At 41.7% G+C, this 25,561-nt stretch overlaps 1 protein-coding gene across 1 annotated transcript in view; it reads left to right on the top strand.

Annotated features, from left to right (window-relative positions):
* Positions 1-25,561, top strand: part of LOC124046196 (agrin-like) — a 516,157-nt gene that overhangs the window by 186,727 nt on the left and 303,869 nt on the right.

The following is a 25,561-nucleotide window of genomic DNA, read 5'->3' as shown; positions in this document are numbered from 1 at the left end:
TCTATCTACAGATGCTGTGAATAAAAGCACTGCTGGGGGCTAGACAAATCTGTCCAATAATTGCTCAATCACTAGCTTCAGACGTTGGCCATTGGCAAAAGCTGTTTGTGAGAAAGGGAGCTGTTGTGTTAAAATGTATCACTTTATAGCGGCTTTAGACAACAGATATGATTGTCTCGCTGAGCCATGACAATTACTTTTGTCGATGTGAAATAGTGTCCGCGGTATACGCCTGCTGAGTAATTGAGCTTGATTGAAGCGTTCCTCAACTTCGCCTCACCTTAATACCTGTTGAGAGGAGAGAGATGTCTCCGGTTTTCCCTCCATCAAAAGCGAGATGCTCCAAAGGTCCAGTCACGCAGCATCATGAACCGCCGAAGATATTTGTTTACTTTTTAATGACACACGAGATTGCTTCGACAAGTGATTTCTCTTTCCAGGAGAAGAGCTTTACTTGTCACCGAGCCAAGTTAAGTATGTGCTGGTGAGAAACTGAGGGCAGTCAAGTGAGGCAATGCATCTTTCCCCCTCCCTCTGCATTTTCCCTCAGAAAACGGTGGCTCTTATCGATCGCCGCCGCGCTCATATGGAAGTTTTGGCTTGTCTGAAGGGCGCAGTTTGTTTCTGCACTAGTCAAGCGTTTAAAAGGCTCTGCTGCCAGCCTTATTTACATTTCCAATAGTTGTGTAGGCTCTCAGTCAGCGGCAAAGGATTGTTTTTATGGAAACATAAAGGAGCAGCAGTAGCCGTCTGTGGTCTTCAGTTGGCTCTGAGGGACACAGTGTCTGCGGGTCATTTAGTTTCTGGTGAGAATAGTGGGCCAATTAGAGATGGCCCTAATACACTAGCCACTCTCACATTACTTGCTGAATGTTGTCCTGTGGGGACATGGTGGTAGATGCTCCAGATCCAAGGCTTGAATGTAGCTCCACCATTAGTCAAATCTGTTCTACAGAAGGGGGCCATTCCACTGAACTTGTCCTGAAATCAAAGGCTTGTACAGTTGGGAGAACGAGTATTTGATACACTGCCGATTTTGTAGGTTTTCCCTACTTACAAAACATGTAGAGGTCTGTAATTTTTATCATAGGTACACTTCAACTGTGAGAGACGGAATCTAAAACAAAAATCCAGAAAATCACATTGTTTGATTTTTAAGTAATTCATTTGCATAATATTGCATGACATAAGTATTTGATACATCAGAAAAGCAGAACTTAATATTTGGTACAGAAACCTTTGTTTGCAATTACAGAGATCATACATTTCCTGTAGTTCTTGACCAGGTTTGCACACACTGCAGCAGGGATTTTGGCCCACACCTCCATACAGAACCTTCTCCAGATCCTTCAGGTTTCGGGGCTGTCGCTGGGCAATACGGACTTTCAGCTCCCTCCAAAGATTTTCTATTGGGTTCAGGTCTGGAGACTGGCTAGGCCACTCCAGGACCTTGAAATGCTTGTTACGGAGCCACACCTTAGTTGCCCTGGCTGTGTGTTTCGGGATGTTGACCCATCTTCAATGCTCTTACTGAGGGAAGGAGGTTGTTGGCCAAGGTCTCGCGATACATGGCCCCATCCATCCTCCCCTCAATACGGTGCAGTCGTCCTGTCCCCTTTGCAGAAAAGCATCCCCAAAGAATGATGTTTCCACCTCCATGCTTCACGGTTGGGATGGTATTCTTGGGGTTGTACTCAACCTTCTTCCTCCAAACACGGCAGGTGGAGTATAGACCAAAAAGCTCTATTTTTGTCTCATCAGAACACACAACCTTCTCCCATTCCTCCTCTGGATCATCCAGATGGTCATTGGCAAACTTCAGAAGTGCATGGACATGCGCTAGCTTGAGTAGGGGGACCTTGCGTGCGCTGCAGGATTTTAATCCATGACGGCGTAGTGTGTTACTAATGGATTTCTTTGAGCCTATGGTCCCAGCTCTCTTCAGGTCATTGACCAGGTCCTGCCGTGTAGTTCTGGGCTGATCCCTCACCTTCCTCATGATCATTGATGCCCTGCGAGGTGAGATCTTGCATGGAGCCCCAGACCGAGGGTGATTGACCGTCATCTTGAACTTCTTCCATTTTCTAATAATTGTGCAAACAGTTGTTGCTTTCTCACCAAGCTGCTTGCCTATTGTCCTGTAGCCCATCCCAGCCTTGTGCAGCTCTACAATTTTAACCCTGATGTCCTTACACAGCTCTCTGGTCTTGGCCATTGTGGAGAGGTTGGAGTCTGTTTGATTGAGGTGTCTTTTATACAGGTAACGAGTTCAAACAGGTGCAGTTAAAACAGGTAATGAGTGGAGAACAGGAGGGCTTCTTAAAGAAAAACTAACAGGTCTGTGAGAGCTGGAATTCTTTCTGGTTGGTAGGTGATCAAATATGATGTGATAATAATAATGTGATTTTCTGGATTCCGTCTCTCACAGTTGAAGTGTACCTATGGTAAAAATTACAGACCTGCAAAAGGGAAACCTGCAAAATCGGCAGTGTATCAAATACTTGTTCTCACCACTGTATATAGCTCCACCATTAGTCAAATCTGTTCTACAGAAGGAGGCCATTCCACTGAACTTGTCCTCAGTTCCAAGGTCACACTCCCACATACTTAATTAACCAAAATCAGAGTGAAGATATTGAAGATTTTTTTTTACATATGTTCGTCTCTGAACTTGTTATTATGCAGACGATTTCTCCTAGTTAGTGAGGAGAGTTGGATAGGTGTTTTTCTACTGGTAGATCAGAACTAGAAAGCCTATAGAAGGCCACTGAGGTTCTGCTGTCGTTGCATCGCATGCCGAGAGCAGTTGCACAGTATTTATGTAGCCCACCACCTACAGTTAGACAGCAGAACCTACCCAATAAATGAGTGCTCATCACCAGTCACAAAAAAGTGAGTCACAAAGCACCCGTTAATTAGTCTCTCTCTGCTGCAGCTCAAAGCGCTCGGTACACAATAATTAGTGCCTGTCGTCTCCAGATAATAACAAGACAGTTGTGTCCCAGCCACAGAGAGCCTCAGTCCGTCGCGCGACGTAGAACAACACGGGTTGGACTTTGGGGAAGGGTCTATTGCATAGAGCTGCGGTTAGGTAGCCACAGTTGTCAGTGTCATGTTTATAATGAGAGAAGTTTGCATATTGTATACACACACTTCTCTGGCTCTCTGCCTTGGTCTTTGCTATTTTTCCTATTAAACGTGTTGTAAGGTTCCTATTTGACAGTCCGATTGCTATAATGGCATATTCTATGGTGTTGATTATGATATGATTATGATTATAATATGATTATGATTTTACTATTATATTTGATATTATGGCTTTCAAGCCAGTGACTCAAGCAAGAAGAGCACCAGTTGGTCGGGTCCTGGCATTTGTCTTGCCACCTCTTGTCAGTGAACCCTCAAGTGAAGTGATGACCAACAGGTGACAGAGAGGTCTACTCTCCCTCAAACAAAATGTATCTGGACGAAATTGGGCCACAAAGACAAAAACAAGAAAACCAAATGGAAAACCTGAGCTACCTACAGTCTGGATTCATCTAGCGAGCTGTCTACCACACACCTCTCCTGGCAGTAATGAATACACCAGCTGTGAACCCTTCAATTTGGCGTTTGTCACCGAGAGTGTCCCCTGGAGGATACTCTACCAGCAGACATGGGTGTTTGAGTTGAAAAGTGATTTGATCGAGGATTGAGAGGGTTTCTGCAATGAAGGTGATTGTAGGATTACTTACCCTCATCCCAGAACACTTCTGCCTCTCAAAAGATGTGACAAAACTTTCTCTGTAGCAGTTTCGAAAGATCCTCATCCCCTCCCCTATGTCCACAATCTCCACTTTGATGAAAAACTGAGGAGAAAAAAACAGTTGAAGCTTTCCCTGTGTTCTTGACAGTACGCCTCACTCAGAGAGGCATAGAGGCAGAATTCATTATTACAGTTGCCTATTTTTACTTAAATCTTCTCGTGTCATAGATTTATCACAAAGAGGCCACACATCAACCTCATCTTTTTGGGGGTGGGATACTGCGGATGGGGCCATATCAAGATATCAAAGGACTATAAACGCTCCTCTATACCCCAGATTATAATTTTGTTCAGTGAGAAACGAGATTGGCTTGTCATTCCTAGCCCTCGACGAGAAGCATCAGCGTGTTTTTTGCCTTGACGTTATCAGGGCAAAGTTTGTTGCCCTCCAAAAGTATACAGACGCATCCACCCAAAACTGTACTCTCTGTACCTCTCTCCCCCGGAAAGTCTGTCGCTCTTCTGTACTTCTGTGGAGTCAGCAGACGCTTGCATAAACATCTTTCCGTATACACAGCAGAGCTCGACTGGAAGCGATCTTCGGCAACCAGGAGGAACAAATCAGGCGAGTTTTGACATCTCCCCCTGTCATCAGCCATCAGACTCTCTGACAAGGCTCCCACTCAGCCTCACTGAGCAGAGGTGTGATGCGCCACCGATTATTGATTTGCGCTCTGAGAAAGGAGAGACAGAAATATATGTGGGTCAAAAGGAACATGCCTAGACTGGCAGGGATTCACCCCGCTGAGCCGATTTGTTCCTGAATCCTTGGCCAACAGTAATTGTTGATACTGGCAGCGGGGGCATTTTGACATGCCCAGACATGTCGGCCCGATCAAGCTTGCCTTGCCCTCGCGAAACCCCCACGAACAGCCAGTGTATGAAGGTGTTGTAGCATGTCAGAGAGTGGCTAGATCAACTCCTGACTATGATGGGGTTGGATTTCTGGACAACAGACATCTAGCCTATCCCTGTCATACCTGAAGTCTGAAATCCAGTCAGGTTCATAATTGTTGGCACCCTTGATAAAGATTAGCAAATAATACTGATATTTTCAAAGAAATGAGACAACTGTATTATTTTATCCTTATTTTTATTTATTGATTTATTTCACCTTTATTTAACCAGGTAGGCAAGTTGAGAACAAGTTCTCATTTACAATTGCGACCTGGCCAAGATAAAGCAAAGCAGTTCGACACATACAACAACACAGAGTTACACATGGAGTAAAACAAACATACAGTCAATAGTACAGTAGAAAAATAAGTCTATATACAATGTGAGCAAATGAGGTGAGATAAGGGAGGTAAAGGCAAAAAAAGGCCATGGTGGCAAAGTAAATACAATATAGCAAGTAAAACACTGGAATGGTAGATTTGCAGTGGAAGAATTTGCAAAGTAGAGATATAAATAATGGGGTGCAAAGGAACTAAATAAATAAATAAATACAGTAGGGGAAGAGGGAGTTGTTTGGGCTAAATTATAGATGGGCTACGTACAGGTGCCGTAATCTGTGAGCTGCTCTGACAGCTGGTGCTTAAAGCTAGTGAGGGAGATAAGTGTTTCCAGTTTCAGAGATTTGTGTAGTTCGTTCCAGTCATTGGCAGCATAGAACTGGAAGGAGAGGCGGCCAAAGGAAGAATTGGTTTTGGGGGTGACCAGAGAGATATACCTGCTGGAGCGCGAGCTACAGGTGGGTGCTGCTATGGTGACCAGTGAGCTGAGATAAGGGGAGACTTAGTATTAAGCGAGGGCCAGCCAACGAGAGCGTACAGGTCACAGTGGTGGGTAGTAATATAGGGCTTTGGTGACAAAACGCCCGGCACTGTGATAGACTGCATCCAATTTATTGAGTAGGTTATTGGAGGCTATTTTGTAAATTACATTGCCGAAGCCGAGGATTGGTAGGATGGTCAGTTTTACAAGGGTATGTTTGGCAGCATGAGAGAAGGATGCTTTGTTGTGAAATAGGAAGCCAATTCTAGATTTAACTTTGGATTTGAGATGTTTGATGTGAGTCTGAAAGGAGAGTTTACAGTCTAACCAGACACCTAGGTATTTGTAGTTGTCCACATATTCTAAGTCACTTACACAGAGAAAGAGATTTTCAGTGGTATAAAGTACTACTTAGGTAGTGTTTTACTTTACTATTTATATTTTTGGCTACTTTTACTTAAATACATTCCTTAAGAAAATAATGTACTTTTTACTCCATACATTTTCCCTGACACTCAAAGTACTCGTTACATTTTAACAGGAAAATGGTCCAATTCACACACTTATCAAGAGAACATCCCTGGTGATCCGTACTGCCTCTGATCTAGTGAACTCACTAACCTATGTCTGAGTGTTGGAGTGTTCCCCTGGCTATCCGTCAATTTAAAAAATACAAGACAATTATGCTGTGTGGTTTGCTTAATATAAGGAACTTGAAATGATTTATACTTTGACTTTTGATACTTAAGTATATTTAAAACCAAGTACTTTGACTTTTACTCAAGTAGTATTTTACTGGGTGACTTCACTTTTACTTGAGTCATTTTCTATGAATGTGTCTTTACTTTTACTTAGTATGACAATTGAGTACTTTTTCCACTACTGGAGATTTTGTTGAACAAGTAATAAAAAAAAGATGTGGGTCAAAATGATTAGCAGCCCTATTTTCAATACTATAGCACCCTCCCCTTGCAGGGATAACTACACTGAGCCTTTTTCTAAAATGGTGTATGAGTTAGAGAACAGTGGGAGGCATCTTAGACCATTCATTCATACAGAACCTTTCCAGATCCTTGATATCCTTCATATGCACTTATGTACTGCCCTCTTCAATTAAAACCAGAGGCTGAGATGACCATTGCAAAATGTAGATTTTGTGATCAATTAGTGTCACGACTTCTGCCGAAGTCGTTGCCTCTCCTTGTTCAGGCGGTGCTCAGCGGTCGACTTCACCGGTCCTCTAGCCGTCATTGATCCATTTTTAATTTTCCATTGGTTTTGTCTTGTCTTCCCACACACCTGGTTTCAATCCCATTCATTACCTGTTGTGTATTCAACCCTCTGTTTCCCCTCATGTCTTTGTCAGTGTTGTGTTTGTTGTATAGGTGCGCAACGGGTCCTCGTACCGATGTTTGTTAATATTCTGTTCTTATTAGTGTTATGGAGCATGTTACGTGGACATTCATTAAAAGACTCCATTTTACACTCTGTTTGACTCTCCTGCGCCTGACTTCCCTGCCACCTATACACACGACTTTGACAATTAGGTTGGGGCTATTGTTTTGCGGCCAAGTGTCAGCCTCCTGGCAGAGGAAACCAGGTTTTGCCAAAAACGTCCTGGTGGACTACATGGTAATGTTCATGGTTCAATTAACCTTAACAAGGGCCCCAGGACCAGTGGAAGCAAAATAGCCCCATAACATCAAAGATCCCCCACCCTATTTCACCATAGGTATGAATGGAGTACCTCATTTTCTGCATAAGTTGTTCAATGCCAAACCCACCACTGGTGAGCATGGCTAAACAGCTCTATTTCAGGTCATCTGACCACAGCCCCGGTTCCAATCCAAGTGCCAGTGCCGTTTATCCCGGCGGTGCTATCTATGGTCAGATGAAATGAAAATAGAGCTCTGGCCAGGAGGCTGACACTTGGCAGCAATGATCCAGCAAGACAATAACATAAAGATGCAACGATTCACCGATACTCATCGGTGCAGGATCAAATGTTTTAGATATGAGTGCATCAGTCTGTGGGAGCACAAACCAATCCAAAATTAAGAATGCATCGGTCAGAAAACTGATTCGAAACGTATTAATCGGTTCACTAATATTTTTTTTAACTCTTTGTATTATTTCTGAGAATATCTCATCTGTTGACTGAATGAATGGGTACTCTCCTTCTGTTCAAACTTTTATGCATGTAACTGCCTATGACTGTCAGATAACTGTCTAAACCATTTGCTTTCGAGACGGGTAAAATCCAAAACAGCATTATGTTAATTGTCTAAATGCCTTGCTAATTTCTAGACATATATATTGACATAGTACTAGCTCAAAACATTTTCAATCTGCAAAAACGAAATCAGTGGGTGATGAGTTCAGATAAGAAGTGGGGGGACAAAAACCATACATTTGCCCCACCCCTAATCTGATAGTGAGGTGGTAGATGCTCAGTCTGCCCAAGGGCTCAGCTCAGGTGCCGAATCATTTCAAACAAAAAAATATTATTACTGTATCGTACCGGAGCCCATGCGTCAAGACGCGTATCGAATCGTTAATGAAAGGAGAGATGCACATCCCTACAATAGCTCCAAGCACTGATCAAAATCCACAAAGAAATTGTTAATTGACTACACAATCAAACATTTTCAGTCTACAGACTTCATCCCCATTGAAAACATATGGTTTGAGTTGAAGAGGGTAGTCCGTATGAGCAGACGAAGGATATTGTCACGTCCTGACCATAGAGAGTCCTTATTTTCTATGGTAGAGTAGGTCAGGGCGTGACTGGGAGGTTCGTCTAGTTTATTATTTCTATGTGGGATCTAGGTTTGTTTTTCTATGTTGGTGATTTGTATGATTCCCAATTAGAGGCAGCTGGTAATCGTTGTCTCTAATTGAGGATCATATTTATGTAGTGTTTGTTCCCACCTGTGTTTATGGGAAATTGTTTTGAGTTATTGCACGTAGCATCTCTGTAGTCACGGTTCGTTGTTAGTTTATTGTTTGTTTGTTTTTGTCTTAGTTTCACTTTCTAATAAATAATGTGCGCCTTGGTCCAACATTTATTCTATCGAACGTGACAGATATCAAGGATCTGGAAAAATGATTTATATAGGAATGGTCTAAAATCACTCTCAACGTGTTCTCCAATTGCATATTTTTTTTTTTGAAAAAGGCTCAGTGTCGTATCCTCGTAAGGTGAGGAGGTACTGAAAGGCATTGAAAACAGTGGTGTCAATCGTTTTGAGCCCTATCCTTTTCATTACTTAAACAAAATCTCTTTCTCTGAGCAATTGTTTTTAAAAATATTGGCCATACAATATATACGAAACAGAAATTTAAACGTAACATGCAATTTCATGCAAATTCGTAACATAATTTCAATGATTTTACGGAGCTACAGTTCATATGAGGAAATCAGTCAATTGAAATCAATTCATTAGGCCCTGACCTATGGATTTCACACGACTGGGAATATATACAGGGCCTTCAGGAAAGTATTCACACCTCTTGACTTTTTCCACATTCTTTTAAGCTACAGCCTTATTCTAAAATTGATTAAATTGTTGTTTTTTTCCCTTTATCAATCTATACACAATACCCCATAAATGACAAAGCAAAAACTGTTTTTTAGAAATGCTTGATAATTTATTACAAATAAAAAATTACATTTACACAAGTATTCAGACCCTTTACTCACTACTTTGTTGAAGCACCTTTGGCAGTGATTACAGCCTTGAGTCTTCTTGGGTATGACGCTACAACATTGCCACACCTGTACTTGGGCAGTTTCTCCCCTGCATATCCTCTCAAGCTCCGTCAGGTTGGTTTGGGAGCGTTGCTGCACAGCTATTTTCAGGTCTCTCCAGTAGTGGTTTGATTGGGTTAAATTCTGGGCTCTGGCTGGGCCACTCAAGGACATTCAACGTCTTTTCCAGAAGCCACCCCTGCGTTGTCTTGGCTGTGTACTTAGGGTCGTGGTCCTGTTGGAATGTGAACTGCCCCATTCTGAGGTCCTGAGAGCTCTGGAGCAGGTTTTCATCAAGGATCTCTCTGTATTTTGCTCCGTTCATCTTTGCCTCTATCCCGACTAGTATCCCAGTCCCTGCCGCTGAAGAACATCTCCACAGCATGATGCTTCCACCACCTGTCGTGGAAATTTCCTCTATTTACCAAATCATGAGCGCAAACCACACACAAGTCAGAGTTAGTTATCAAAGTCCATCTTTAATTATATGAGCTCTATCACAACCCTGTGACTCTCAGATCAATTCAGTGTCTATCAATGAATTCTCTGAGAGCCCCACTACCTTGCAACTGAGATCCTTTAATAGCAAAGAACACACATAGTCAGACAGCATAGACATACTAAATCGTTCAGCTTTGTCTCCTTACTCAAACCCAGAACCATGAACCAATCCTCCATATCAACAGGCATATATCAAATTGTCATTTAGATACAACCAATTCTAAATACAACCAATCCTGGACAAGCTCACGGGGAGCATAGAATGATTCCAGACACTGCCATCCTCCTCTCCCTGATGGGAAAAGTAGGGAGTGACTGGCACACAGACACAGTGGAGCAAAATATATGTTTACACATGATGACACCTTGACCTCACCCCTCTCTGCGGCCCATGCAACTTAGTCTTGACATTGAACAGATAACTGCAACCCCGCCACAGTATTATACAAAAATAACATTCTGATGAGAAGTAACAAACATATGATGAATATAAAACATCTTACCTATGTTACCAACCAATTCTGATTATTCCCCAACATTCCCCTCTCAAGGGACTACCTTAGCTTATTTGTAAGCTTTCTCCCTTCTGAAACTAAGTTTACAACCTTTATTCTACAAGACAAACTTGCAATGTTTAATAACACAGAATAATCAATTTGAGGAAAATAAAAACATAACATATTTATGCTCTTTCAGTTACATGAGAACCAGTGTCTAAACACATGGCCTCCTCACTACATATAGGACATACATCCCTCTAAGTCCTCATGCTCAGAAATATACTCAGGAATAGAGAATAGGTCATTGAAATCATTCATATTCCAAATCATAAGTAACAACCCAACTATTTATCAAACCAATATTTAGAATAGCATTCCTCAGTGATTCAAATTTGTCTTATCACTCAAAGTAAAAACCTAAATTTAACACACATCAATATTAGCATATTTACATACAGTATAATTATCCCATAATTCTACTATTAACTTTTTTAATCATGATTATAATACAGATCAGTATCTCAATGCATTCTTAATCTAAATTTCTACAATTTACATGGTGTAGACCTCTTCAATCAACCTGATACCACAAAAGTATAAACAATTTTAATGGCACAGTTGACCAACCCCCCCCCCCTCTCAGGCACGGCATCTTCTGGCATCTTCGTTTTTCTTCAGATAGCTTTACAGTTCAAAGTGGACGGCCCATGATAATGTCCCAATTTCAATGTCTCATCTTTACCACTCATGTCTTGTCCATTCGTCAACCAATATACTAGCATCATAAGAAAATGTTAGAACAGATATTTCTCCATGATCACTCCAAGTGGACTCATCACAGTATTAGAGAACCATGAAAGAAAAGCAGTTGATAGCTTAGTTCTGATACTGTACACCAATTTCTGGCTTGGTTCTTTTCTCTCGGTAGAAGTGGTTTGGAAAGCCTCCTTCAACGCCTTTGTCACCCTTCTTCAGACAGTTAGAGGGGGTTTTGAGGTACACACACCATCCGGTCCAAATGATCTCTTCCATGCATTAAGATACCGTCTGATGTCACTTTTCACGATAACCTCGAAAGATCTGATCAGAACAACAGTTTAGTTCCGTTCATTGACTACATGATAAATTATTACTTTTACCAATTATTCTTAATACACATATCTAAACATATTTCACAGAGAATATCAAAACATTATATTGAAACTATTCTTTCAAATTGGTTTATACTCCCCATCTCACTGTCAACTCCATCGTAGAGCCCAGGATCAAGAAATTAGACCTATACCCCCCGGGAATAGAACAAAACAAACACAACAATACAATACACTCAACAATACAATACACTCCTTCACATATCATTTAAGTTGTGTAACTTCAATTCAAACCCTCAAAAAACGGAATCCTCCCCCATGTTTTACACACATCTCTCCGTATGAGAGTAATGTAAAACAACATTTCAGCAAACCTAATCAATTTAAAATCAGTATACTGAAAAAAAACTCCACAAAGAAAAAATATTTAACCCCTATGGTCATAGGAAAATAGACTTAAAGCAGCATACCCTTACTTAAAAGCAATGCCCTCCACAGTGGTCCAAATTACAAATATGGCTAAGAAACATATTTACCAATTACACAAATTATTTTGAAAGCAGTATTACAAATGACCATACATTTCTTATCCAAATGGCTTTCCAATGCGGGTGATCAAGCCACAATGGAAAGTCATCAGAAGGTCATAGGTCATACAAAACCCTTCAAAGCAGTGTTTTTCACTATATAAAACCATTTGCAAACAATAATCAACTAGTTCCAAACATTTTTGTATTTCCATGTTCCCAGAACATTCCTTTATCAAAAGAATTTGCATGTGTAAAACAACAAAAACTTCCAGGCCCCCTCCAATGTGGTAGTTTATGGCCTCCATTTCACTCACTCTCCCCAAGAGTATAGTCCTTGGAAACATTCCAGAGAGAGACAGTGAAATATCAATTTTCCCGGAGAAAACACAAAAACACTTAGTATTCATTACACTACATCGATTCAGAAACTAAACGTGAAACTATAAACCAAACCTAATGATAAATTCCACTGTACCTCAAATCATTAATCATAAGTTTTAATCAAATCAAGGTATATGCATGATACAATGTTTAATTAAGTTAAATCAACTCCTAAAAAGACTTTTAATCAGCAACCTAATAATTTCAACCTGTTGATATAAATTTAGTAAAAACCAATCCTGATTTTTTTTAAACAAATCTAAAATCTTTCAAAAGTCGATGCTGTCTCATCGTAAAAATAAAAATAAACATGTTTTTTCCCCCCACTGATATCCACAAAGGTCAATACTGTTCAGCACATCCATTAATGATCTTCCTTTAGTCTGTACAAGGACTGAAGTTCCAATGTATGCAGATGATACAGTGATAAATTCACGCAAATAACAAACTACACAAAAACTCACTACTATAATGATTCAGATGACAAAATTGCTCAGAGACTCATGTTTACATCTCAATAAAATAAAACACAGTCTGCATGTTCCTCAAAAAACAACTACTGATGTAAAGAGCTCCTGGTGGTATCTGATTTTAAGTGCCATGGCATCATACTTGATTCCAACCTCTCTTTTAAAAAGCAAACCATAAAGGAACTCAAATACCAAATTCAACCCAGCTAATTTCCCAGAACATATGAAATTGTTTTGACTATTGCGGTAACAACACTATAATTAAAATCTATGATACTCCCCCACTTAACATATTAGTTTACTAGTTTGGCCCAAGATTGCTTTTCAACATTCATACCCATTCAGTTTTCTGTCAACAGGCTCTCATACTATTCAATCCAGCAATCACCTTTAATGACCTGACATTGTTCCACATAATGGAAACATACTATAATGTTAGACTACATGAACTTTCCTGCTCAAATTAACTGGTGTTACTTAAACAATCAAACCAAGAATCAATAACCACCAGAATCTATTCTTACGATGTTTTATGATTCAGACATCCAGTCTCCCAGTTCTCATAGCCTAACACAGTAAATATAAATGCCACAAATCTATGATGCCCACCTAGCGAATCAGCTGCTAGAAATACAGAAAAATATGTACCTGAACAAACGGTCAAAACAATTAGAGTAAGGTTATTGCATATTCAAACTAATAACGCAAAATTACGTTATTCTACAACAATCTATATCTTTTTCCCATTGGGCAAAAATATACAACCCCTCTCATTTCAACGTTTTTCCTTACCTCTATGTAAGATTAAAAACCCCAACTTTATAACTTCCTCTTCTCTTTGCTCTTCACACTTATGAAATGTATCCTATTTTTTTTTAATAACACATGCAGCGCCAAAATTATAACATGCGTCAGTCAATCTATAAGAATGAAAAACATTTCGGTATCCACCTTCTATTGCCATTCTCTCCAACCTATTATTCAGAATTTCTTTAACTTAGGTAACTGTCTTCTCTATTGATACAGTAATTTAAATACGACCCAATTCTCAATACATTATTCCAGCAGATAATTTAGTGACCAGACATCGTCTTGCATCAGAATTCGCTTCATTATTATTTTAAGTTGAAATAGTCTATCAATTTAACCTAAACAATCTATTAAAAACATTAAATTTATCCCTTCTATCAATTTGAACCAGACAAGCTATTAAAACGCTCAGTTTATATCTTATACAAACACAAGCGACCATAACTTTCCAGGCAAAACATACAAATCGATGATTGACTGGGAACAGAACCCGGGCCTCCCGCATTGCAGGTGAGAATTCTACCACTGAACCACCTATGCTATTTTGGTAAACGCCAGAAGAATAATAGCCCAATTTTAAAAGTACAAACATTACTCCAGCTATGATTCTCAAATTCCAAATGAATATATTAGCAATCAAAGATAAAATCGACAGTTAATGACTAGGAAACAGATATTGCTTTTAACAAAAGTAGATTATGTTTACTTATTCAACGTATTTCAATTACTTTACTACATCACATTAATCATGCAATGACAATTCGTTTGATGGAAAACCTTAGGCTTTGTACGACATTATAAATGACATCAAGATTCCCCCTTAATTCTCTCTAAGTTTATTCAATAAATCCCGCAACTTCTCTCATACTGGGAAGAAAAAATATAACATGTTCAGACCTTTAAGGGCAGTTAAATTTCCAATGTTTCACCCAGACAGAGATAATCCAATATGCGTTTTATAGTTACATCGTTAGGGTAAGATAACCAAAAGTGGACACACTCTAATCAGTTTCTAGAGCTCAATTTCCCAGATTTTGTAGATTATTTTAATAGTGCTTAAAAACTTCATCTTTATCAAATTATCCATTTAAGATACCAACTCAAAACCTACGTACATCTACGAATGGGTGGTTTAAATTGTATCTAATCATTCTCCGCATTACTTTATCAAATCTCTAGTAATTGATTATACACACATACAATTTATCATAATTTCAAATAATTCACAGAATCCATATAAAATTTAAGAAATCTTAGGTACTCACACAGAACCTTTAAGGATCATCCCCACAGGATTGGTCAGATTTTCACACAGAACTGGTCAGACATCCACACAGAACATCAGAAAAAAGGTTTGCCCACACAGAGTCAACCCTACCCCGCTCACACAGAACGGTCCGACAACTATTACCTAGTGATCCCATTACAAAATACTCACACAGAGTAACCCAGGGCATACCTGGCTAGCACATTTAAAATAATTGGAATTCACCACATCTGAGGGCCACTTAGACAAATCACACAGACACACAGAATGAGGTCCTTCTTCCAATAGGGCTTCAACAAATGCCGTGTTTCACCTAGAACACACAGTCCCCTTTGGCTCCTCACCCCGACAGACCTCCCCCAATCCCCACTGTGATCAATTCAGTGTCAGGAGGGCTCTTGGTCACTGACAACCGGACAGTGCAGAGTATCTTTTGAGTCCACAAAACCCCCAGATTACTCTCCTCTGACTCGGCCCTGCTTACGCCGCCAAGGTGCCTTCCTTACAAAGGAATGCACGCTCAGAGTATACGTAAAAGGCATAACTAAAAAACTCGACTTCAAATCTGTGTGTGGTTCGCTCACCTTTTTCTTTAAAAAAACTCAGTTCGAGATGTGGTATCCACTCGGCTCGCTTCCTCTTAGATCAAAGGTTGGTCCATCTGCTTCGTTCCCGATGTGTGGTTTCCCCTGAGATCCCAAGTTTCAAGGGATCCCTCGTGCACGATTTATTTACCTAGATCGTAGGAACGGTCACCGAGTGAAGATTCACATCCCCTCCTCGTCGCCAAATGTTGTGGAAATTTCCTCTATTTACCAAATCATGAGCGCAAACCACACACAAGTCTGAGTTAGTTATCAAAGTCCATCTTTAATTATATGAGCTCTATCACAACCTTGTGACTCTCAGATCAATTCAGTGTCTATCAATGAATTCTCTGAGAGCCCCCTCTACATTGCAACTGAGATCCTTTAATAGCAAAGAACACACATAGTCAGACAGCATAGACATAATAAATCGTTCAGCTTTGTCTCCTTACTCAAACCCAGAACCATAAACCAATCCTCCATATCAACAGGCATATATCAAATTGTCATTTAGATACAACCAATTCTAAATACAACTAATCCTGGACAAGCTCACGGGGAGCATAGAATGATTCCAGACACTGCCATCCTCCTCTCCCTGATGGGAAAAGTAGGGAGTGACGGGCACACAGACACAGTGCAGTGGATATGTTTACACAAGATATGTTTACACATGATGACACCTTGACCTCTCCCCTCTCTGTGGCCCATGCAACTTAGTCTTGACATAGAACAGATAACTGCAACCCCGCCACAGTATTATACAAAAATAACATTCTGATGAGAAGTAACTTACAAACATATGATGAATATAAAACATCTTACCTATGTTTACCAACCAATTCTGATTATTCCCCAACACACCATGCTTCACTGTCGGGATGGTGCCAGATTTCCTCCAGAGGTGACGCTTGGCATTCAGGCCAAAGAGTTCCATCTTGGTTTCATCACACCAGAGAATCTTGTTTCTCATGTTCTGAGAGTCTTTAGGTGCCTTTTGGCGAACTCCAAGTGGGCTGTCATGTCCTTTTACTGAGGAGTGGCTTCCGTCTGGTCACTCTACCATAAAGGCCTGATTGTTGGAGTGCTGCAGAGGTGGTTGTCCTTCTAGAAGGTTCTCTGATATCCACAGAGGAACTCTGGAGCTCTGTCAGAGTGACCATCAGGTTCTTGGTCACCACCTTGATCAAGGCCCTTCTCCCCTGATTGCTCAGTTTGGCCGAGCGGCCAGCTCTAGGAAGAGTCTTAGTGGATCCAATCTTCTTCCATTTAATAGTGATGGAGGCCACTGTGTTCTTGGGGACCTTCACTGCTGCAGACATTTTCTTGTACCCTTCCCCAGATATGTGCCTCGACACAATCCTGTCTCGGAGCTCGACGGGCAATTCCTTCATCCTCATGGCTCGATTTTTGCTCTGACATGCTCTGTCAACTGTGGGACCTTATATAGACAGGTATGTGTCTCTATAAATCATGTCCAAACATTGGACTCCAATCAAGTTGTAGAAACATCTCAAGGATGATCAATGGAAGCAGAATGTACCGGAGCTCAATTTCGAGTCTCATAGCAAAGGGTTTGAATACTTATGTAAATAAGGTATTTCTGTTTTTTACTTTTTATTAATTTTGCATTCAAAAAAACTGTTTTCACTTTGTCATTATGGGGTATTGTGTTTAGATTGCTGAGGATTTTATTTAATGAATTTCAAAATAAGACTGCAACGTAGCAAAATGTGGAAAAAGTCTAGGGGTCTGAATACTTTCCGAAGGTACTGTATGTCCATCAGCATTTCCTAGATTTCCTTTCCGAGGATGTAGGGCTTGCCAGATAGTGACACTAAATTGAGTCAGTGTAGCCTACTGAATTGCTTCAGGGATAGAGACATTTATTTGGCTCCCCAATTTGCATTTGTAGATTCTCTGCAAATAAATTATGAAAACGTTTGATGAAAATGGGGAATCATCACTGCAGGAACAATAACTAGTGGAGAGTCTCATTCTGGTCCAAATATGATAATTAGGGCACGGAATCCAGGCATTAAAATGGGATTTGACCATTTTCAAAAATGTATTGACCTTAGTTAGGGAATCAACTAAATGTATAAAAAGCATTTATTGATTAGCCAAAGTGTATCATAAGACATGAACACAATGCATCAGTGATTTGTATCTCCTGCAACTTTCTGAAGAGTCAATGAAAATGCCCCTATCTGTGTGTGGGTGTGCTTGTCTATCACTTTGTGTAGCCGTTAGCGATGATCCTAATGAAAACAGTCTTCTGGTAAATGGGAAGGCTTTCCCAAAAACCTTCTCAATTAAATGTTATCCACAAAGTAGCCAACCTGGAAGAATTATTATTTTCATCAATCCACTGGGTAATTGTTTTGAAAACTGTAGCATCACGTGCACTACAAAATCACTGTTAAACAACAGCCGCTTGCAAGGTGTAACGGCGTTCGTCAGTTGAAGGAGAAGCGGACCAAAATGCAGCATGGTGGTTACTCATGTTCTTTAATGAAGAAAAGAGGATACATGAAATAACTTAATAACAAAAACAACAAACGAAACGTGAAACCTATTACAGCCTATCTGGTGAATACTAACACAGAGACAGGAACAATCACCCACGAAAACACTCACAGAATATGACTGCCTAAATATGGCTCCCAATCAGAGACAACGAAAATCACCTGACTCTGATTGAGAACCACCTCAGGCAGCCATAGACTAATTAGACACCCAACAAAACCCCAAGACAAAAAACACACCACAATAACCCATATCACACCCTAGCCTGACCAAATAAGTAAAGAAAACACAAAATACTAAGACCAAGGCGTGACATAACCCCACCCCTAAGGTGCGGACTCCCGGACGCACCTCAAAACCATAGGGAGGATCTGGGTGGGCGTCTTTTCATGGTGGCGGTTCCGGCTCGGGACATGGACCCCACTCCATAAATGTCTTAGTTCCTCCCCCTTGCGTACTGGGATAGTCCACCCTCGTCGCCGACCATGGCTAAGTAGTCCTCACCCAGAACCCCACTGGACTGAGGGGCAGCTCGTGACTGAGGGGCAGCTCGTGACTGAGGGGCAGCTCGTGACTGAGGGGCAGCTCGTGACTGAGGGGCAGCTCGGGACTGAGGGGCAGCTCGGGACTGAGAGGAAGCCCAGTACTGAGATGAAGCTCAGGCAGGTAGTTAGCTCCAGCAGATCCTGGCTGGCTGGCGGATCTGGAAGAGTCTGGTTGACTGGCAGATCTGGAAGATCATGGCTGACTGGCGGATCTAGCTGCTCTGGCTGCTCCATGCAGACTAACAGCTCTGGCTGCTCCATGCAGACTGACAGCTCTGGCTGCTCCATGCAGACTGACAGCTCTGGCTGCTCCATGCAGACTGGCAGTTCTGGCTGCTCCATGCAGACTGGCAGCCCTGGCTGCTCCATGCAGACTGACAGCTCTGGCTGCTCCATGCAGTCTGGCAGCTCAGGCTGCTCCGAACAGGCAGGAGGCTCCGGCAGCACTGTTATCGGAGGAAGGCTCTGGAAGTGCTGAACAGACGGGAGACTCCGACAGCGCAGGAGAGGAGGAAACCGCTGGCTGCGCTGAACAGGCGGGAGGCTCTGACAGCGCTAGAGAGAAGGATGGCTCTGGCTGTGCTGAACAGGCGAGACGCACTGAAGGCCTGGTGCGTGGTGCTGGAACTGGTGGTACTGGATCGAGGACACGCACAGGAAGCCTGGTGCGGGGAGCTGCCACAGGTGGACTGGTGTGTGGAGGTGGCTCTGGATAGACCGGACCGTGCAGGCGCACTGGAGCTCTTGAGCACCGAGCCTGCCCAACCTTACCTGGCTCGATGCCCACTCTAGCCCGGCCAATATGAAGAGCTGGTATGAACCGCACCGGGCTATGCACCCGCACTGGAAACACCGTGCGCTCCATAGCATAACACGGTGCCTGCCCGGTCTCTCTAGCCCCCCGGTAAGCACAGGGAGTTTGCGCAGGTCTCCTACCTGGCATAGCCATACTCTCTGTAAGCCTCCCCCCAATAATTTTTTTGGGCTGACTCTCAGGCTTCCATCCGCGTCGCCTTGCTGCCTCCTCATACCAGCGCCTCTCCGCTTTCTTCGCCTCCAGTTCTTCCTTGGGGCGGCGATATTCTTCAGGCTGTGCCCATGGTCCTTTTCCGTCCAATATCTCTTCCCAAGTCCAGAAGTCCTTTGATCGCTGCTCCTCACGATTAACAGGGGGAGTTGGCTCAGGTCTGAACCCTGACTCTGCAACACTCTCCCTTAGCCACCCCCAATACATTTTTGGGGCTGACTTTCGGGTTTCTTTCTGCGCCGCCGTGTTTATCTCTTCGACTCCATTCTCCTATAGCCCTTTTCGCACTGCTCCAGCGAATCCCAGGCGGGCTCCGGCACTCTCTCTGGGTCGACCGCCCACATGTCTATTTCCTCCCAAGTCGTATACTCTATACTCCTGCTGTCCATAACGTCCTCCCATGTCCATTCCTTCTTTTGTTGCTCCTGCTGTCGCTGCCTGTTACCACGCCGCTCGATCCGGCTGTGGTGGGTGATTCTGTAACGGCGTTCGTCAGTTGAAGGAGAAGCGGACCAAAATGCAGCGTGGTGGTTACTCATGTTCTTTAATGAAGAAAAGAAGATACATGAAATAACTTAATAACAAAAACAACAAACGAAATGCGAAACCTATTACAGCCTATCTGGTGAATACTAACACAGAGACAGGAACAATCACCCACGAAAACACTCACAGAATATGGCTGCATAAATATGGCTCCCAATCAGAGACAACGAAAATCACCTGACTCTGATTGAGAACCGCTTCAGGCAGCCATAGACTAATTAGACACCCCACAAAACCCCAAGACAAAAAACACACCACAATAACCCATGTCACACCCTGGCCTGACCAAATAAGTAAAGAAAACACAAAATACTAAGACCAAGGCGTGACACAAGGTGCACAGTTGAATTAAAGAGTAACTACACCCAAAAATAAATCATTTTCAGATTTTTTTCCAGACGTCAAAAGTGGTCTCCTGATGTGGTTTTGCAATCATTGTTGTGGACTTACAACATCCAAATGTGTTGGTTTAAAAAAAATAAAACGGTGACAAACTGTATCAAGGCAAAAGAAAACGGTGAAAACAGAATTTGGGAAAAAACAGAATCGGGCCATAAATAAAAAACATTTTATAAGGCTCTACCTAATGATATTGTTTTATGAATTAAGCTCATGTAAAATCATAAAGATATGCTGTATTTAGTTCCTTCAGAAAGTTTTCACACCCCTTGACTTTTTCAATATTTTGTTGTTACAAAGTGGGATTTTTTTGTCAACGATCTACACAAAATACTCTGTCAAAGTAGAAGAACAATTCTAGCATTTGTAAAAAAAAAAAATATGAAAAATAAAACACTAATATTATAGTATAAATATTCATGAGTCAATATGTGTCCAAAGGGGGTAAGTCTCTAAGAGCTTTGCACATCTGGATTGTACAATATTTGCACGTTGTTATTTTCCAAATTCTTCAAGCTCTGTCTAATTGGTTGTTGATCATTGCTAGACAGCCATTTTTAAGTATTGCCATAGATTTTAAAGCTGATTTATGTCAAAACTGTAACTAATGACAAAACCGTAACTAGGCCACTCAGGAACATTCAATGTTGTCTTGTCCTGCTGAAAGGTGAATTCGTCTCCCAGTGTCTGCTGGGAAGAATAATGAAGAGGGTTTTCCTCTGTGTGTTGCTGTATTCCATTTGTTTTTATTTATTTTTTACCTCCCTTGTCCTTGCCGATGACAAGCATACCCATAACATGATGCATCCACCAACCACCATGCTTGAAAATATGAAACGTGGTACTCAGTGATGTTGTGTTAGATTTTCCACAAACATAACGCTTTGTATTCGGGACATAAGGTTAATTTCTTTGCCACATTACTTGCAGTATTACTTTAGTGCCTTATTTGCAAACAGGATGCATGTTTTGGAATATTTTGTATTATGTACAGGATTTACAGAATCCAGACAATGAAATAGAATTCAAGAATATTTAAAAATATGCTGAACTTCGTAGGGAATCAACTAAATGTATTGAACATGTATGAATTTGCCTAAGTTTGTCATATGAATCACTGATACATTGTTTATGGCTTATTTGCTGCAGCTTTCAGAAGAGGCATAGAGATTTCCCCTGTGGAATTTAAGGGTAACTACACTCAAAAATCAAACCCTTGTACCTAACAACATCCTAGCAATGCTGCCTTGTCCGGTTCTCTGTCAGTATTACCCGATATTACCGGGATGACACCAGTATTGCAAAAAGAAAAATCCATGCCAAAAATGGAAACACGAAGCACACCAAACTCTTTAGTCATTTCAAACCAGCTGTATGTAATATTGTGTTCCCTAGCTTGGGAAATACATAAATGTGACTCTGGATGATAACATAATGATGTTTGTTTCCAACATTTGGGCTTTTCCTAAAGACGTTAAATCTGCTTCTTGTTTTGTATCCTTGCCACAATACTAATGAGTATTGTGATACTGGTATCGTCCCGGCCTTAATATTAGTGAGCTGTAGCCACTAGCACAAGATTTCTGGTATTAATAATATATATAATAATATATGCCATTTAGCAGACGCTTTTATCCAAAGCGACTTACAGTCATGTGTGCATACATTCTACGTATGGGTGGTCCCGGGGATCGAACCCACTACCCTGGCGTTACAAGCGCCATGCTCTACCAACTGAGCTACAGACATCTACAGTAACCAAGACATATTTTCAGACCACACATAGAGACAGAAACACGCATTCAGACAGACATCCGGCACACATGCAATGCTAATGTTTAATATAAGTGTAAGTAGTGTGATTTTTCGATACTACAAAATGAAAAACGTCTCGGTACTAGAATATTTTTATTTCTGGTTCTTCTATCAAATGTCTCATATTTGGAAATCAACTACATTCATTTTAAATGTTTTTATTTATCCGTTATTTTACCAGGTAAGTTGACTGAGAACACATTTGCATTTGCAGCAACGACCTGGGGAATAGTTACAGGGGAGAGGAGGGGGATGAATGAGCCAATTGTAAACCGGGGATTATTAGGTGACCGTGATGGTTTGGGGGCCAGATTGGGAATTTAGCCAGGACACCGGGGGTTAACACCCCTACTCATGGGATCTTTAATGACCCCAGAGAGTCAGATCACCCATTTAACGTCCCATCCAAAAGACGGCACACTACACAGAGCAGTGTCCCCAATTACTGCCCTGGGGCATTGGGATATTTTTTTTTAGACCAGAGGAAAGAGTGCCTCCTACTGGCCCTCCAACACCACTTCCAGCAGCATCTGGTCTCCCTGACCAGGACCAGCCTTGCATATTTTCAGAATCAAGCCAGCAGTGATATGCAGGTATTGAACTTAGACAATGAATTGATTTGCCCAAGTTTAGCCTAGCATAAGACATGAACAGAATGCATCAGTGATTCACAACTTTCTGAAAAGGCAACGGCACGGGAATGGCCCTGTCTGTGTGTCTGGTGTGCGTATCTCTATCACTAATGATAACCGTCTTTGTGTAGATTTTCCAAAAACCTTCTTAATTAAAAGTTAACTATAAAGTAGCCTATGGCTACCTGGCAGAATCATGATTATTTGCATCAATCCAGTGGCCATTTTGTTTTGCAAACTCCATCAGAAACACTGCTAAGCAAACAGTGCTAATTGCATGTTCACTTAAATGAACACTAATTCGATTTTTCCCAGACCTCAAATGTGGTCCCCTGGTTAAAAGTTGGATTCCTCAGTAGGGGGAAACTGGCCCCCCCACTACCATTGTTAATAATTTTGTTGCTGAGCTGGGGAGCGTCACGCAGCATGGTAAACAATATTGCAGTACATATCGTGTGTAATGATGTTTGAGGGGAAAATAAGTGTTCAATGTTTGCAGTAACTTCTTTGTTATTGTAATATCGCAAATGAAGGATTCCAGTTTTAAGCATTGTTGTGGAGTTAATTTTTCAATTAAAAAGTGTGATTTTGAAAGCCAAAAAAAACAAAAAACACAGACAAATCAAATCAATTTTGTCCTCCACGCTTTCTTATATTTACAGTTTAAAGTTGATGTGTTACGCGTTGCGCGATACTAAACCTTGTATCGGTATCAAAGTAAAAATTCTGGTACCGTGACAACAGTAAACGTAAGCTCATGTTGCAATAGGCTCTACAACATACACACATAGAGAGAATGCTGAAGAACAAGGCCTCTGGTGTAAAAGGGGGTCTTGTGACACACATACTCACCCATCCCACACATGTGCAGTGTATTATATTAACCATGAGGAATCCCTTGGTGTCTTGACAGGAGTGATCTCTTCCAGCTGTCTCTCTGAGCTCAATCTGCTCTCTCCAAGCACGTCTTAGCCTCGTCAGGAACCTCCCTAATCCCCGCCTTGCTTGGGCGGAGCTACAGCAGTGCGTGAGGACCGCCGGGAAATCAGCTATTTAAAACCCCATAAAAATATGTTCATGTAGACCATGTTTATGGTGACTTTAACTTGATACACTAAACTTTTACCATAGCCTGTCGGTAGACACGCCATAATGTCTCTTTTTTTAGTAGAGTGTTCAAGTAGAGGAGTTGTAATGCCTTCCTCGACGCGATTGGTCAGAAACCGCGACGAACATAACACGTGATGCAGCATCCTTTTGTACGAGCATGTGGGAGGCCAGCCGTTCGGCTAATACTAAACTCTCCAGACCTCCAAAGGAGTGGCGTGACAATAACGTTATGTGGAGGTGTTTGTGTGTTTTTGGAAAGTGAGGCAACACAGGTTTAATTCCTCTCAATTAGTCATAGCTGAACTCCCTGGCCCCCTGAGGTGCACTGGGGGAGGGCAGGACAAACAGTGTGTCTTCAGGTCCTGAAATAACGAGCTGACCTGAGGGAAGCCTCCCAGCCGCTGTGTGTGTGTGTGTGTGTGTGTGTGTGTGTGTGTGTGTGTGTGTGTGTGTGTGTGTGTGTGTGTGTGTGTGTGTGTGTGTGTGTGTGTGTGTGCACGTTTTTCTGTATGTGTATGCATGTGTGTATTTATGTGTGCACGTTTGTCTCTGTACGTGTGTATGCGCTTGTGTGTTTTCTCGGATGCGTGTTTGCGCATATGCGTGAGTGTGTGTTTGAAAGTGAAAAGGGGAGAGGGAGTGAGAGAAGCGAGATCAGAAATCGACAGTATAATATATTGACATGACTGGAGTCAGTGATTTCACTGAGGAGCTCCTTCTGAAGTGGTGTCAGACATTCTCCATTATGCTGTTAGTCAGAAACATTTATGACACTAAATATACTAAAGCATGTGGACCCCCCTTCAAATGAGTTGATTCAGCTATTTCAGCCACACACGTTACTGACAGGGGTATAACATCAAGACAGCCATCCAATCTCATGGACAAACATTGGCAGTAGAATAGCTTACTGAAGAGCTCAACGAAATGTACACTGGTCAAAAAAATAAAGGGAACACTTAAACAACACAATGTAACTCCAAGTCAATCACACTTCTGTGAAATCAAACTGTCCACTTAGGAAGCAACACTGATTGACAATACATTTCACATGCTGTTGTGCAATTGGAATAGACAACAGGTGGAAATTATAGGCAATTAGCAAGACACCCCCAATAAAGGAGTGGTTCTGCAGGTGTTGACCACAGACAACTTCTCAGTTCCTATGCTTCCTGGCTGATGTTTTGGTCACTTTTGAATGCTGGCAGTGCTTTCACTCTAGTGGTAGCATGAGAAAGAGGAAAGAGTTCCTCCTACTGGCCCTCCAAATCCCCTTCCAGCAGCATCTGGTCTCCCATCCAGGGACTGACCAGGACCAACCATGCTTAGTTTCAGAAGCAAGCCAGCAGTTGTATGCAGGGTGGTATGCTGCTGGCAGACACCATGAGAACGCTACCTGCCCTAATGCATAGTGCCAACTGTAAAGTTTGGTGGGGGAAGAATAATTGTCTTGGGCTGTTTTTCATGGTTCGGGCTAGGCCCCTTAGTTCCAGTGAAGGGAAATCTTAATGCTACAGCATACAATGACATTCTAGACTATTCTCAGCTT

The sequence above is a fragment of the Oncorhynchus gorbuscha genome, linkage group LG10 (assembly GCF_021184085.1).
Source record: "Oncorhynchus gorbuscha isolate QuinsamMale2020 ecotype Even-year linkage group LG10, OgorEven_v1.0, whole genome shotgun sequence".
NCBI lineage: Eukaryota > Metazoa > Chordata > Actinopteri > Salmoniformes > Salmonidae > Oncorhynchus > Oncorhynchus gorbuscha.
Note: the sequence above shows the minus strand (reverse complement) of the source record. Positions and strands in the feature narration are given on the sequence as shown.